Here is a 14,851-nt window from a genome sequence, read left to right as displayed (position 1 = left end):
ACAAAATACATTGCGTCAAAGCACTGAACAACATTCATTAGGAAAACAGTGTCTCAATAATGCAAAATTATAATTAAAGGCAGTATATTCCCAGGCAGTCTCCCATCCATGTACTAAACAGGCCCAAACCTGCTAATATTCAGAGATCAGGCACTGACTCTATTTTTTGGCAAAATTATTATATACTAAGTGAAAAATGTCCAAAAAGCTTACAGCACCTGGTATTCCCAGGCGGTCTCCCATCCAAGTACTAACCAGGCCCAAACCTGCTTAGCTTCCGAGATCAGACGAGATCGGACATAGCCAGGTTGGTATGGCCGTAAGCGAAGTCTGCTGCAAAGAGAGGGCTATTTAAAGACCAGCCAATCTTATCGCCAGTACATTATATAAGTAGGAAAGAAAACCCAAAAGCTTAAAGCACCTGGTATTCCTAGGCAGTCTCTCATAAAAGTACTAACCAGACCTAAACCTGCTAAGATTCAGAGATCGGGCATTGACTCTATTTTTTGGCAAAATTATTAAAAACTAAGAGAAATATGTCCAAAAAGCTTACAGCACCTGGTATTCCCAGGCGGTCTCCCATCCAAGTACTAACCAGACCTAAACCTGCTAAGATTCAGAGATCGGGCATTGAATCTTTTTTTTTTTTTTTTAATGAAAGATTATTATATAATTCGTGAAATTTTCCAAAAAGATTAAAGCACCTGGTATTCCCAGGCAGTCTCCCATCCATGTACTAACCAGGCCCAAACCTGCTAATATTCAGAGATCGGGCATTGACTCTATTTTTTGGCAAAATTATTATATACTAAGTGAAAAATGTCCAAAAAGCTTACAGCACCTGGTATACCCAGGCGGGCTCCCATCCAAGTACTAACCAGGCCCAAACCTGCTTAGCTTACGAGATCAGACGAGATCGGGCATAGCCAGGTTGGTATGGCCGTAAGCGAAGTCTGCTGCAAAGAGAGGGCTATTTAAAGAACAGCCAATCTTATCGCCAGTACATTATATAAGTAGGAAAGAAAACCCAAAAGCTTAAAGCACCTGGTATTCCTAGGCAGTCTCTCATAAAAGTACTAACCAGACCTAAACCTGCTAAGATTCAGAGATCAGGCATTGACTCTATTTTTTGGCAAAATTATTAAAAACTAAGTGAAAAATGTCCAAAAAGCTTACAGCACCTGGTATTCCCAGGCGGTCTCCCATCCAAGTACTAACCAGGCCCAAACCTGCTTAGCTTCAGAGATCAGACGAGATCAGGCATAGCCAGGTTGGTATGGCCGTAAGCGAAGTCTGCTGCAAAGAGAGGGCTATTTAAAGACCAGCCAATCTTATCGCCAGTACATTATATAAGTAGGAAAGAAAACCCAAAAGCTTAAAGCACCTGGTATTCCTAGGCAGTCTCTCATAAAAGTACTAACCAGACCTAAACCTGCTAAGATTCAGAGATCGGGCATTGACTCTATTTTTTGGCAAAATTATTAAAAACTAAGAGAAAAATGTCCAAAAAGCTTACAGCACCTGGTATTCCCAGGCGGTCTCCCATCCAAGTACTAACCAGGCCCAAACCTGCTTAGCTTCAGAGATCAGACGAGATCAGGCATAGCCAGGTTGGTATGGCCGTAAGCGAAGACTGCTGCAAAGAGAGGGCTATTTAAAGACCAGCCAATCTAATCGCCAGTACATTATATAAGTAGGAAAGAAAACCCAAAAGCTAAAAGCACCTGGTATTCCTAGGCAGTCTCTCATCAAAGTACTAACCAGACCTAAACCTGCTAAGATTCAGAGATCGGGCATTGAATCTTTTTTTTTTTTTTTTTAATGAAAGATTATTATATAATTCGTGAAATTTTCCAAAAAGATTAAAGCACCTGGTATTCCCAGGCAGTCTCCCATCCATGTACTAACCAGGCCCAAACCTGCTAATATTCAGAGATCGGGCATTGACTCTATTTTTTGGCAAAATTATTATATACTAAGTGAAAAATGTCCAAAAAGCTTACAGCACCTGGTATACCCAGGCGGGCTCCCATCCAAGTACTAACCAGGCCCAAACCTGCTTAGCTTACGAGATCAGACGAGATCGGGCATAGCCAGGTTGGTATGGCCGTAAGCGAAGTCTGCTGCAAAGAGAGGGCTATTTAAAGAACAGCCAATCTTATCGCCAGTACATTATATAAGTAGGAAAGAAAACCCAAAAGCTTAAAGCACCTGGTATTCCTAGGCAGTCTCTCATAAAAGTACTAACCAGACCTAAACCTGCTAAGATTCAGAGATCAGGCATTGACTCTATTTTTTGGCAAAATTATTAAAAACTAAGTGAAAAATGTCCAAAAAGCTTACAGCACCTGGTATTCCCAGGCGGTCTCCCATCCAAGTACTAACCAGGCCCAAACCTGCTTAGCTTCAGAGATCAGACGAGATCAGGCATAGCCAGGTTGGTATGGCCGTAAGCGAAGACTGCTGCAAAGAGAGGGCTATTTAAAGATCAGCCAATCTTATCGCCAGTACATTATATAAGTAGGAAAGAAAGCCCAAAAGCTTAAAGCACCTGGTATTCCTAGGCAGTCTCTCATCAAAGTACTAACCAGACCTAAACCTGCTAAGATTCAGAGATCGGGCATTGACTCTTTTTTTTTTTTTTTAATGAAAGATTATTATATAATTCGGGAAATTTTCCAAAAAGATTAAAGCACATGGTATTCCCAGGCTGTCTCCCATCCATGTACTAACCAGGCCCAAACCTGCAAATATTCAGAGATCGGGCATTGACTTTTTTTTGGCAAAATTATTATATACTAAGTGAAAAATGTCCAAAAAGCTTACAGCACCTGGTATTCAATCAATCAATCAATCACCTTTATTTATATAGTGCTTTAAACAAAATACATTGCGTCAAAGCACTGAACAACATTCATTAGGAAAACAGTGTCTCAATAATGCAAAATTATAATTAAAGGCAGTATATTCCCAGGCAGTCTCCCATCCATGTACTAAACAGGCCCAAACCTGCTAATATTCAGAGATCAGGCACTGACTCTATTTTTTGGCAAAATTATTATATACTAAGTGAAAAATGTCCAAAAAGCTTACAGCACCTGGTATTCCCAGGCGGTCTCCCATCCAAGTACTAACCAGGCCCAAACCTGCTTAGCTTCCGAGATCAGACGAGATCGGACATAGCCAGGTTGGTATGGCCGTAAGCGAAGTCTGCTGCAAAGAGAGGGCTATTTAAAGACCAGCCAATCTTATCGCCAGTACATTATATAAGTAGGAAAGAAAACCCAAAAGCTTAAAGCACCTGGTATTCCTAGGCAGTCTCTCATAAAAGTACTAACCAGACCTAAACCTGCTAAGATTCAGAGATCGGGCATTGACTCTATTTTTTGGCAAAATTATTAAAAACTAAGAGAAATATGTCCAAAAAGCTTACAGCACCTGGTATTCCCAGGCGGTCTCCCATCCAAGTACTAACCAGGCCCAAACCTGCTTAGCTTCAGAGATCAGACGAGATCAGGCATAGCCAGGTTGGTATGGCCGTAAGCGAAGACTGCTGCAAAGAGAGGGCTATTTAAAGACCAGCCAATCTAATCGCCAGTACATTATATAAGTAGGAAAGAAAACCCAAAAGCTAAAAGCACCTGGTATTCCTAGGCAGTCTCTCATCAAAGTACTAACCAGACCTAAACCTGCTAAGATTCAGAGATCGGGTATTGAATCTTTTTTTTTTTTTTTAATGAAAGATTATTATATAATTCGTGAAATTTTCCAAAAAGATTAAAGCACCTGGTATTCCCAGGCAGTCTCCCATCCATGTACTAAGCAGGCCCAAACCTGCTGATATTCAGAGATCAGGCATTGGCTCTATTTTTTGGCAAAATTATTATATACTAAGTGAAAAATGTCCAAAAAGCTTACAGCACCTGGTATTCCCAGGCGGTCTCCCATCCAAGTACTAACCAGGCCCAAACCTGCTAATATTCAGAGATTGGCATTGACTCTATTTTTTGGCAAAATTATTATATACGAAGTGAAAAATTTCCAAAAAGCTTACAGCACCTGGTATTCCCAGGCGGTCTCCCATCCAAGTACTAACCAGGCCCAAACCTGCTTAGCTTCCGAAATCAGACGAGATCGGGCATAGCCAGGATGGTATGGCCGTAAGCGAAGTCTGCTGCAAAGAGAGGGCTATTTAAAGACCAGCCAATCTTATCGCCAGTACATTATATAAGTAGGAATGAAAACCCAAAAGCTTAAAGCACCTGGTATTCCTAGGCAGTCTCTCATCAAAGTACTAACCAGACCTAAACCTGCTAAGATTCAGAGATCGGGCATTGACTCTTTTTTTTTTTTTTAATGAAAGATTATTATATAATTCGTGAAATTTTCCAAAAAGATTAAAGCACCTGGTATTCCCAGGCTGTCTCCCATCCATGTACTAACCAGGCCCAAACCTGCAAATATTCAGAGATCGGGCATTGACTTTTTTTTGGCAAAATTATTATATACTAAGTGAAAAATGTCCAAAAAGCTTACAGCACCTGGTATTCAATCAATCAATCAATCACCTTTATTTATATAGTGCTTTAAACAAAATACATTGCGTCAAAGCACTGAACAACATTCATTAGGAAAACAGTGTCTCAATAATGCAAAATTATAATTAAAGGCAGTATATTCCCAGGCAGTCTCCCATCCATGTACTAAACAGGCCCAAACCTGCTAATATTCAGAGATCAGGCACTGTCTCTATTTTTTGGCAAAATTATTATATATTAAGTGAAAAATGTCCAAAAAGCTTACAGCACCTGGTATTCCAAGGCGGTCTCCCATCCAAGTACTAACCAGGCCCAAACCTGCTTAGCTTCCGAGATCAGACGAGATCGGACATAGCCAGGTTGGTATGGCCGTAAGCGAAGTCTGCTGCAAAGAGAGGGCTATTTAAAGACCAGCCAATCTTATCGCCAGTACATTATATAAGTAGGAAAGAAAACCCAAAAGCTTAAAGCACCTGGTATTCCTAGGCAGTCTCTCATAAAAGTACTAACCAGACCTAAACCTGCTAAGATTCAGAGATCGGGCATTGACTCTATTTTTTGGCAAAATTATTAAAAACTAAGAGAAAAATGTCCAAAAAGCTTACAGCACCTGGTATTCCCAGGCGGTCTCCCATCCAAGTACTAACCAGGCCCAAACCTGCTTAGCTTCAGAGATCAGACGAGATCAGGCATAGCCAGGTTGGTATGGCCGTAAGCGAAGACTGCTGCAAAGAGAGGGCTATTTAAAGACCAGCCAATCTAATCGCCAGTACATTATATAAGTAGGAAAGAAAACCCAAAAGCTAAAAGCACCTGGTATTCCTAGGCAGTCTCTCATCAAAGTACTAACCAGACCTAAACCTGCTAAGATTCAGAGATCGGGCATTGAATCTTTTTTTTTTTTTTTTAATGAAAGATTATTATATAATTCGTGAAATTTTCCAAAAAGATTAAAGCACCTGGTATTCCCAGGCAGTCTCCCATCCATGTACTAACCAGGCCCAAACCTGCTAATATTCAGAGATCGGGCATTGACTCTATTTTTTGGCAAAATTATTATATACTAAGTGAAAAATGTCCAAAAAGCTTACAGCACCTGGTATACCCAGGCGGGCTCCCATCCAAGTACTAACCAGGCCCAAACCTGCTTAGCTTACGAGATCAGACGAGATCGGGCATAGCCAGGTTGGTATGGCCGTAAGCGAAGTCTGCTGCAAAGAGAGGGCTATTTAAAGAACAGCCAATCTTATCGCCAGTACATTATATAAGTAGGAAAGAAAACCCAAAAGCTTAAAGCACCTGGTATTCCTAGGCAGTCTCTCATAAAAGTACTAACCAGACCTAAACCTGCTAAGATTCAGAGATCGGGCATTGACTCTATTTTTTGGCAAAATTATTAAAAACTAAGAGAAAAATGTCCAAAAAGCTTACAGCACCTGGTATTCCCAGGCGGTCTCCCATCCAAGTACTAACCAGGCCCAAACCTGCTTAGCTTCAGAGATCAGACGAGATCAGGCATAGCCAGGTTGGTATGGCCGTAAGCGAAGACTGCTGCAAAGAGAGGGCTATTTAAAGACCAGCCAATCTAATCGCCAGTACATTATATAAGTAGGAAAGAAAACCCAAAAGCTAAAAGCACCTGGTATTCCTAGGCAGTCTCTCATCAAAGTACTAACCAGACCTAAACCTGCTAAGATTCAGAGATCGGGCATTGAATCTTTTTTTTTTTTTTTTAATGAAAGATTATTATATAATTCGTGAAATTTTCCAAAAAGATTAAAGCACCTGGTATTCCCAGGCAGTCTCCCATCCATGTACTAACCAGGCCCAAACCTGCTAATATTCAGAGATCGGGCATTGACTCTATTTTTTGGCAAAATTATTATATACTAAGTGAAAAATGTCCAAAAAGCTTACAGCACCTGGTATACCCAGGCGGGCTCCCATCCAAGTACTAACCAGGCCCAAACCTGCTTAGCTTACGAGATCAGACGAGATCGGGCATAGCCAGGTTGGTATGGCCGTAAGCGAAGTCTGCTGCAAAGAGAGGGCTATTTAAAGAACAGCCAATCTTATCGCCAGTACATTATATAAGTAGGAAAGAAAACCCAAAAGCTTAAAGCACCTGGTATTCCTAGGCAGTCTCTCATAAAAGTACTAACCAGACCTAAACCTGCTAAGATTCAGAGATCAGGCATTGACTCTATTTTTTGGCAAAATTATTAAAAACTAAGTGAAAAATGTCCAAAAAGCTTACAGCACCTGGTATTCCCAGGCGGTCTCCCATCCAAGTACTAACCAGGCCCAAACCTGCTTAGCTTCAGAGATCAGACGAGATCAGGCATAGCCAGGTTGGTATGGCCGTAAGCGAAGACTGCTGCAAAGAGAGGGCTATTTAAAGATCAGCCAATCTTATCGCCAGTACATTATATAAGTAGGAAAGAAAGCCCAAAAGCTTAAAGCACCTGGTATTCCTAGGCAGTCTCTCATCAAAGTACTAACCAGACCTAAACCTGCTAAGATTCAGAGATCGGGCATTGACTCTTTTTTTTTTTTTTTAATGAAAGATTATTATATAATTCGGGAAATTTTCCAAAAAGATTAAAGCACCTGGTATTCCCAGGCTGTCTCCCATCCATGTACTAACCAGGCCCAAACCTGCAAATATTCAGAGATCGGGCATTGACTTTTTTTTGGCAAAATTATTATATACTAAGTGAAAAATGTCCAAAAAGCTTACAGCACCTGGTATTCAATCAATCAATCAATCACCTTTATTTATATAGTGCTTTAAACAAAATACATTGCGTCAAAGCACTGAACAACATTCATTAGGAAAACAGTGTCTCAATAATGCAAAATTATAATTAAAGGCAGTATATTCCCAGGCAGTCTCCCATCCATGTACTAAACAGGCCCAAACCTGCTAATATTCAGAGATCAGGCACTGACTCTATTTTTTGGCAAAATTATTATATACTAAGTGAAAAATGTCCAAAAAGCTTACAGCACCTGGTATTCCCAGGCGGTCTCCCATCCAAGTACTAACCAGGCCCAAACCTGCTTAGCTTCCGAGATCAGACGAGATCGGACATAGCCAGGTTGGTATGGCCGTAAGCGAAGTCTGCTGCAAAGAGAGGGCTATTTAAAGACCAGCCAATCTTATCGCCAGTACATTATATAAGTAGGAAAGAAAACCCAAAAGCTTAAAGCACCTGGTATTCCTAGGCAGTCTCTCATAAAAGTACTAACCAGACCTAAACCTGCAAATATTCAGAGATCGGGCATTGACTTTTTTTTGGCAAAATTATTATATACTAAGTGAAAAATGTCCAAAAAGCTTACAGCACCTGGTATTCAATCAATCAATCAATCACCTTTATTTATATAGTGCTTTAAACAAAATACATTGCGTCAAAGCACTGAACAACATTCATTAGGAAAACAGTGTCTCAATAATGCAAAATTATAATTAAAGGCAGTATATTCCCAGGCAGTCTCCCATCCATGTACTAAACAGGCCCAAACCTGCTAATATTCAGAGATCAGGCACTGACTCTATTTTTTGGCAAAATTATTATATACTAAGTGAAAAATGTCCAAAAAGCTTACAGCACCTGGTATTCCCAGGCGGTCTCCCATCCAAGTACTAACCAGGCCCAAACCTGCTTAGCTTCCGAGATCAGACGAGATCGGACATAGCCAGGTTGGTATGGCCGTAAGCGAAGTCTGCTGCAAAGAGAGGGCTATTTAAAGACCAGCCAATCTTATCGCCAGTACATTATATAAGTAGGAAAGAAAACCCAAAAGCTTAAAGCACCTGGTATTCCTAGGCAGTCTCTCATAAAAGTACTAACCAGACCTAAACCTGCTAAGATTCAGAGATCGGGCATTGACTCTATTTTTTGGCAAAATTATTAAAAACTAAGAGAAATATGTCCAAAAAGCTTACAGCACCTGGTATTCCCAGGCGGTCTCCCATCCAAGTACTAACCAGGCCCAAACCTGCTTAGCTTCAGAGATCAGACGAGATCAGGCATAGCCAGGTTGGTATGGCCGTAAGCGAAGACTGCTGCAAAGAGAGGGCTATTTAAAGACCAGCCAATCTAATCGCCAGTACATTATATAAGTAGGAAAGAAAACCCAAAAGCTAAAAGCACCTGGTATTCCTAGGCAGTCTCTCATCAAAGTACTAACCAGACCTAAACCTGCTAAGATTCAGAGATCGGGTATTGAATCTTTTTTTTTTTTTTTTAATGAAAGATTATTATATAATTCGTGAAATTTTCCAAAAAGATTAAAGCACCTGGTATTCCCAGGCAGTCTCCCATCCATGTACTAAGCAGGCCCAAACCTGCTGATATTCAGAGATCAGGCATTGGCTCTATTTTTTGGCAAAATTATTATATACTAAGTGAAAAATGTCCAAAAAGCTTACAGCACCTGGTATTCCCAGGCGGTCTCCCATCCAAGTACTAACCAGGCCCAAACCTGCTAATATTCAGAGATTGGCATTGACTCTATTTTTTGGCAAAATTATTATATACGAAGTGAAAAATTTCCAAAAAGCTTACAGCACCTGGTATTCCCAGGCGGTCTCCCATCCAAGTACTAACCAGGCCCAAACCTGCTTAGCTTCCGAAATCAGACGAGATCGGGCATAGCCAGGATGGTATGGCCGTAAGCGAAGTCTGCTGCAAAGAGAGGGCTATTTAAAGACCAGCCAATCTTATCGCCAGTACATTATATAAGTAGGAATGAAAACCCAAAAGCTTAAAGCACCTGGTATTCCTAGGCAGTCTCTCATCAAAGTACTAACCAGACCTAAACCTGCTAAGATTCAGAGATCGGGCATTGACTCTTTTTTTTTTTTTTTATGAAAGATTATTATATAATTCGTGAAATTTTCCAAAAAGATTAAAACACCTGGTATTCCCAGGCAGTCTCCCATCCATGTACTAAGCAGGCCCAAACCTGCTAATATTCAGAGATCAGGCATTGACTCTATTTTTTGGCAAAATTATTATATACTAAGTGAAAAAAGTCCAAAAAGCTTACAGCACCTGGTATTCCCAGGCGGTCTCCCATCCAAGTACTAACCAGGCCCAAACCTGCTTAGCTTCCGAGATCAGACGAGATCGGGCATAGCCTTTTTTTTTTTTTTTTTTTTTTTTTTTTTATTGAAGAAATTTATCAATTCAAACATACATATCAATTATTCACATACAAAAAAACATAAGATTCTTTCTTTGACATACAAAACTCCTAATTTGAATTGACAGACATCTTACATACATTTAAAAAGAAGTCATTAAATATTTTAATCTTTTAAAAATGACAATTCAATCCCCAGCTCTTTGAAAACCTTTAACACCTCCTGAGTAAAAATATTATAAAAGACATCAATCGATTCCTCCAACTTAAAATAATAAAACAGACATTCAACATAATTTTCAACTTTTCTCCTGAACACATTCCATACATCAATTAAAACATTTTCCTTTTTCACCACCACTCTTCTTTCCCAAATCGCACTTTTCATCAGCATCACAAGTAAATTTATCAGCTTCTCATGTTTACATTTCTCATTAATGCCCAACATTAACACCTTTTCCCACTCAAAGTTCCCATTTCCCTCTCCTCTCAAACTTAAAATCATGCTTTTACACCTCTCATTAAAATCTTTCAGCTTATCACAATATAAAAACAAGTGTAAAAACCCTTCATCAGCATCTTGGCAAACTTTACATATTGCACTTTCCTCCATCCCAATTTTGCTTAAAATTACGTCTGTGAACACTGCTTTGTTTCTGATAAAATATTTCATATTCTCCAGTTTAGTCTGTACAATTTTCCCCTTTATATTCCCCCATATTTTTTCTTCTGTTACATCATTGAACATCTGTAGCCAATATTCATTTACAACAGGTTTCTTGAAAACCACATCTCTAAAAAAACAATAAAACATTTTCACTTTACATTCTTTAAAAGCACACAATTCCCCCCCCCCCCCCCCAGATTTACATACACATCTTTTCCTTGATCTTCTTCTTCCATATTTTCAATTCTCTTTATCCATTCTTTAGGTATAGCATTCTTAATTAAATCATATTTGTTTGTAATCTCTTGTCTGGTATAATCCTCCTTTGCCTCCTCCATCACATCCACAATGTATTGAACTGGTGAAAACCCCTCTTTGAATTCATATAAAGCATCTCTGACTTTCATGATTCCCACATCCCACCACTTCTTAAAAAAAAACCTGCTTCCCTTGATTTAAAATGCAGTTATTTAAGAATAAAGGCTGATTTAAAATGTTCTCTCTACCTTGTGGCTTAAAATGCACATTATCTAAAAATTTTCCCCATGCTCCCATCAGTTCTCTATAAAATTCTGGCATCCCCTCCGTCATCCAATTTTTTGTTTTCATCCATAAAATGTTGTCCCCCAGATTAAAATGACTACACTTGTTGAAAAAATGCCCCATTGTTCTTTTCCATGCTGCTTTATTTCCTTCGTCTAGATATTTGCTTATGATTTTCACCCTTAAACTGTTCTTTCTTTGCTCCACGTCCATTAGCCCTAGCCCCCACTTCCCCATTGCTCCTATTAAAGTGTTATATGCAATTCTCGGTGGCTTTCCTTCCCATAAAAAATCTAAAAAACATTTTTTCAGCCTTTTTTCTGTCCACAACGGCATTGAAGACACATATAAAATATGCCATAACTTAGAAACCATTAAAACATTCAAAATTAAAACCCTCCCCTTCAAAGTTAAGGACATTAATCTCCAAAAATTCAACCTTCTCTCGATCCCTCCAAACATCTCCTCCCACATAATTCCTTCTGCTTTGGTTTCATCCCTCCCCATTAAAACACCTAAAATCTTTATTTCATTCATTTCCTTAAAATTAAAGTGCCCAGTTAAAACCTCACTTCGCCCAAATCTCATGTATACCGTTTTATCCTCATTCACTTTAGCCCCAGATCCCCTGCAAAATGATTGTACTATTTTCATCGCTTCCCTTACACTCAACAAATCTTGCAGCAATAGCGTAGTATCATCAGCGTATTGAAATATTTTATTCTCTCCTCCCTCTATGCCTATTCCTTTTATTCTCCCTTCCTGTTCTACCATTAACCTAAGTGGTTCCGCAACTAAAGCATATAAAAGTGCCGACAACGGGCAGCCCTGTCTAATTGATCTTGTTAATTTAAAACACTCTGTTAAAAACCCATTACATTTAACTCTCGTTACAGCACCTTTATATAAAATCTTAACCCATTTAATAAAATTCCGTCCAAAACCAAAAGTATTCAAAACCCCAAATAAAAAGTCATGCTCTACCCTGTCAAAAGCCTTCTCAAAGTCCAAACTGATTATAAAACCATCTTTCTTCTTTTCATTAATATATCTTATGGTATCTTTTATGCTCATTGTTGTATCTGCAATGTCTCTTCCTTTAATACTGTAAGCTTGGTTTGTTTGAATTATTGTGGGCATCACTTCTTTTAATCTGTTAGCTAAAATTTATGATAAAATCTTTAAATCTGTGTTAAGCATTGTTATAGGCCTATAATTCTTTAACTCCACTTTGTCTCCTTTCCTTTTATATATCAGTAGAGTTGGGGTACTCGAACTTGGACTCGGACTCGAGTCCGGACTCGAGTCCAATTTTGAATGAACTCGGACTTGTCACGCACTCGGGTGAATTTGTACTCGGACTTGACACGGACTTGAACATTTTGGACTCGGAAAATATTCTGAGTACAGTCGAGTCCGCGTCACGTGTAACAATAAAACCAGCATAAAATTGAAATGATAAATTAATGAATGTCTCCCCTTCTGTCATTTTACTGCACCACACCGGCAGGCAGAAGTCTCCTGCTTGCAGACGAAACACACGCACCACTCACTGGATATCAATGTGGATTAGTGATGGGAAGTTCGATTCTTTTCCGCGAACCGGTTCTTTCGGACGGTTTGATTCAATAAACCGGTTGAAAAAAAAACAGTTCACCGGATACATAATCCATTGCGATTTATTTGTTATTAAATGAACTTACGTTTCGTCAGAGTGCCGTTCCTTCAAGCCCTCGGTTTACCCGCACTCATTACATTAGCACAAAATCAGTTCAGAATCAATCACCAAAAGAATCAGTTCGGTTCAGACGCGCTGTGAGTCATTCGGCTTCATGCTGAATCACGAATGCGCATTATCATCAGCTCCTCGGTTCTCGAATCGGACGCGTCCGAAAGAAACGGTTTTCGGTTCAGTTTACTGATGATCTGAAAACTGATACAACCGGTTCTTAAATCGAGAACGCGAATCGCTCAAAACCCGGGTAGGAAAATCTGACAGGGTAGGATAAAATGTCAGGACACCGGCACGTGCTGCAGTTCAGTATCATCAGCTGCTCTACTCATGTTCATGTTCTGTTTACTACAAACTCAGTTTGTGAATCTGTCATCATTAACTATAAATACAGTACAGATATTTCATAAATCATCCCTTATTCATATTAAACATGTCTTTAGAGTCTTAATTATTGTCTAACTTCCCTGAAAACCCCTTTGGCCCATACATAATCTACAATATACAGATTAGAAACATGTAGCCCCGATCTTAAAAAAAAAAAAAACGTATATATATATATATATATATTTTTTTTTTTTTTTTTTTTTTGATAGTTTTATCACACTTTCCGATGTTTAACAAAATACTTGAAAAATTACACGCATGCGCAGTATCATCAGTTCATCGGTTCTCAAATCGGACGCCTCCGAAAGAAACGGTTTTCGGTTCAGTGTACTGGTGATCCGAAACCGATGCAACCGACTACCAAAGACAGCAGCAGCAACCAACAGATGCTGCACAGCTCAGCATTGCAGGATTTGCAAGACCAGAACTGACCAAACAAGCAATGCAACTTTATGATGCAAGTTCTCCAAGACAACAAGAAATTCATAATGCCATCATTAAGGATCTCCTCATTGGCTGCACTTTACCTCTGTCAAATGTGGGGGAGAGGCATTAAATAACTGAAATGTCATCTTTAACTGGAGGACAATATAGTGTGATACAATAATAAAATAGGTTCATTTGTATTTTCATGCACTTGTAATACAATAAAACCTTTGAAAACTTTTTTTGATAGGAAACTAGTTAGGTTGACATAAAATAAAAATGTTCAATGGCAATGACTAGATGTAACAGTGGTATTTTTTATTACATTTTTATATTGCCATTGGTTTAATGGGTTGAAAGGTTAAAATATTAATAGAATGTAAAAATGTACAATACCAATTTATACTCTTTTTTTAAATTTAATTACTTTCTGGACTCGAGCGGACTCGACTCGGACTCGGCCTTTAAGAACTCGGACTTGAGTCCAACTCGGCCCCTTTTGGACTCGGACTCGGACTTGGACTCGATGTTTGTGGACTTGGTCTTGACTCGTACTCGACAAAGGTGGACTCGGACCCAACTCTATATATCAGCTTCATTAATCCCATTCCCATCCTTTCGTTCATCTCACCTTTCCTAAAAATCTCGTCAAATACTTCTTTTAAGATAGTTGTTAAAACATCTTTAAAAACAATGTAAAACTCACTCCCCAACCCATCTATCCCTGGACTTTTCCTCTTGTTTAACCCAATTATTGCTCTTTTTATTTCTTCTTCTCTTACTTCATCATCACACTCTTGTTTATCCACTTCTCCTACTCTGGCTTTTATTTGCTTCAGTAATTCCACTTTTTCTCCTTCTTTTACCCCCTCTGTACAGAATAAGTTCTCATAATATGATTTTATTTCCTCTAAAATGTCTGCATTTTCTTCTACTATTCTCCCATTTTTGCCCCTTATTTCTTTAATCATGACTGCTTTCCCTTTTCTTTTCTCTAGATCAAAGAAAAATTTTGTGCACTTCTCCCCCTCCACTGTATATTTTGCTTTGCTTCTTAATCTTGCAGCTTCATATTTCTCCTCTTCCATTTCCTTCAGTCTACCTTCTATTTCTTTTATTTTCTCTATGCTTTTTTCTGCCTTATCCAGTTCCTCATTTAAGTTTTGTCTTAGCTCTCTTTCCTTATTTTTCTTACATTTATTAATTAATTTGCAATATGTTATTGTAAACTTTTTTACCAGATATTTCACGTTCTCCCACCACATTCGCTTATCCTCACTATACATTTCATTTTCTTTTTCCTTTTCAATTATCTCCTTTATACTTAAAACATAATCTTCATTCTTTAAAACCTCTGTATTTAAAATCCAGACTCCCGGCCCTCTTTGCACTTTACTCCAGTCT

At 38.8% G+C, this 14,851-nt stretch overlaps 19 non-coding genes across 19 annotated transcripts; all 19 read right to left on the bottom strand.

The window, feature by feature from the left end:
- Nucleotides 1–206: 206 nt before the first annotated feature.
- On the bottom strand, nt 207–325 carry LOC127996874 (5S ribosomal RNA). The gene has a single exon (XR_008169759.1). It is a non-coding gene; the product is annotated as a 5S ribosomal RNA (ribosomal RNA).
- Nucleotides 326–829: 504 nt separating this feature from the next.
- Nucleotides 830–948, bottom strand: LOC128005201 (5S ribosomal RNA). Its single transcript, XR_008177860.1, has one exon. It is a non-coding gene; the product is annotated as a 5S ribosomal RNA (ribosomal RNA).
- A 221-nt stretch (nt 949–1,169) lies between these two features.
- Nucleotides 1,170–1,288, bottom strand: LOC127997990 (5S ribosomal RNA). Its single transcript, XR_008170844.1, has one exon. It is a non-coding gene; the product is annotated as a 5S ribosomal RNA (ribosomal RNA).
- A 221-nt stretch (nt 1,289–1,509) lies between these two features.
- Nucleotides 1,510–1,628, bottom strand: LOC127997989 (5S ribosomal RNA). Its single transcript, XR_008170843.1, has one exon. It is a non-coding gene; the product is annotated as a 5S ribosomal RNA (ribosomal RNA).
- A 368-nt stretch (nt 1,629–1,996) lies between these two features.
- LOC128005200 (5S ribosomal RNA) lies at nt 1,997–2,115 on the bottom strand. Its single transcript, XR_008177859.1, has one exon. It is a non-coding gene; the product is annotated as a 5S ribosomal RNA (ribosomal RNA).
- A 221-nt stretch (nt 2,116–2,336) lies between these two features.
- LOC127997988 (5S ribosomal RNA) lies at nt 2,337–2,455 on the bottom strand. The gene has a single exon (XR_008170842.1). It is a non-coding gene; the product is annotated as a 5S ribosomal RNA (ribosomal RNA).
- A 631-nt stretch (nt 2,456–3,086) lies between these two features.
- Nucleotides 3,087–3,205, bottom strand: LOC127996873 (5S ribosomal RNA). Its single transcript, XR_008169758.1, has one exon. It is a non-coding gene; the product is annotated as a 5S ribosomal RNA (ribosomal RNA).
- A 221-nt stretch (nt 3,206–3,426) lies between these two features.
- On the bottom strand, nt 3,427–3,545 carry LOC127997987 (5S ribosomal RNA). Its single transcript, XR_008170841.1, has one exon. It is a non-coding gene; the product is annotated as a 5S ribosomal RNA (ribosomal RNA).
- A 502-nt stretch (nt 3,546–4,047) lies between these two features.
- Nucleotides 4,048–4,166, bottom strand: LOC128002152 (5S ribosomal RNA). Its single transcript, XR_008174908.1, has one exon. It is a non-coding gene; the product is annotated as a 5S ribosomal RNA (ribosomal RNA).
- A 630-nt stretch (nt 4,167–4,796) lies between these two features.
- Nucleotides 4,797–4,915, bottom strand: LOC128001364 (5S ribosomal RNA). Its single transcript, XR_008174134.1, has one exon. It is a non-coding gene; the product is annotated as a 5S ribosomal RNA (ribosomal RNA).
- A 221-nt stretch (nt 4,916–5,136) lies between these two features.
- On the bottom strand, nt 5,137–5,255 carry LOC127997986 (5S ribosomal RNA). Its single transcript, XR_008170840.1, has one exon. It is a non-coding gene; the product is annotated as a 5S ribosomal RNA (ribosomal RNA).
- A 367-nt stretch (nt 5,256–5,622) lies between these two features.
- Nucleotides 5,623–5,741, bottom strand: LOC128005199 (5S ribosomal RNA). The gene has a single exon (XR_008177858.1). It is a non-coding gene; the product is annotated as a 5S ribosomal RNA (ribosomal RNA).
- A 221-nt stretch (nt 5,742–5,962) lies between these two features.
- On the bottom strand, nt 5,963–6,081 carry LOC127997985 (5S ribosomal RNA). The gene has a single exon (XR_008170839.1). It is a non-coding gene; the product is annotated as a 5S ribosomal RNA (ribosomal RNA).
- Nucleotides 6,082–6,448: 367 nt separating this feature from the next.
- LOC128005197 (5S ribosomal RNA) lies at nt 6,449–6,567 on the bottom strand. Its single transcript, XR_008177856.1, has one exon. It is a non-coding gene; the product is annotated as a 5S ribosomal RNA (ribosomal RNA).
- A 221-nt stretch (nt 6,568–6,788) lies between these two features.
- Nucleotides 6,789–6,907, bottom strand: LOC127997984 (5S ribosomal RNA). Its single transcript, XR_008170838.1, has one exon. It is a non-coding gene; the product is annotated as a 5S ribosomal RNA (ribosomal RNA).
- A 631-nt stretch (nt 6,908–7,538) lies between these two features.
- On the bottom strand, nt 7,539–7,657 carry LOC127996872 (5S ribosomal RNA). The gene has a single exon (XR_008169757.1). It is a non-coding gene; the product is annotated as a 5S ribosomal RNA (ribosomal RNA).
- Nucleotides 7,658–8,143: 486 nt separating this feature from the next.
- LOC127996871 (5S ribosomal RNA) lies at nt 8,144–8,262 on the bottom strand. Its single transcript, XR_008169756.1, has one exon. It is a non-coding gene; the product is annotated as a 5S ribosomal RNA (ribosomal RNA).
- A 221-nt stretch (nt 8,263–8,483) lies between these two features.
- Nucleotides 8,484–8,602, bottom strand: LOC127997983 (5S ribosomal RNA). The gene has a single exon (XR_008170837.1). It is a non-coding gene; the product is annotated as a 5S ribosomal RNA (ribosomal RNA).
- Nucleotides 8,603–9,105: 503 nt separating this feature from the next.
- LOC128002151 (5S ribosomal RNA) lies at nt 9,106–9,224 on the bottom strand. Its single transcript, XR_008174907.1, has one exon. It is a non-coding gene; the product is annotated as a 5S ribosomal RNA (ribosomal RNA).
- Nucleotides 9,225–14,851: the final 5,627 nt, after the last annotated feature.

This window comes from Carassius gibelio, chromosome B22, assembly GCF_023724105.1.
Source record: "Carassius gibelio isolate Cgi1373 ecotype wild population from Czech Republic chromosome B22, carGib1.2-hapl.c, whole genome shotgun sequence".
NCBI classification, from domain to species: Eukaryota; Metazoa; Chordata; class Actinopteri; order Cypriniformes; family Cyprinidae; genus Carassius; species Carassius gibelio.
This window is presented reverse-complemented; position numbering and strand designations above follow the sequence as displayed.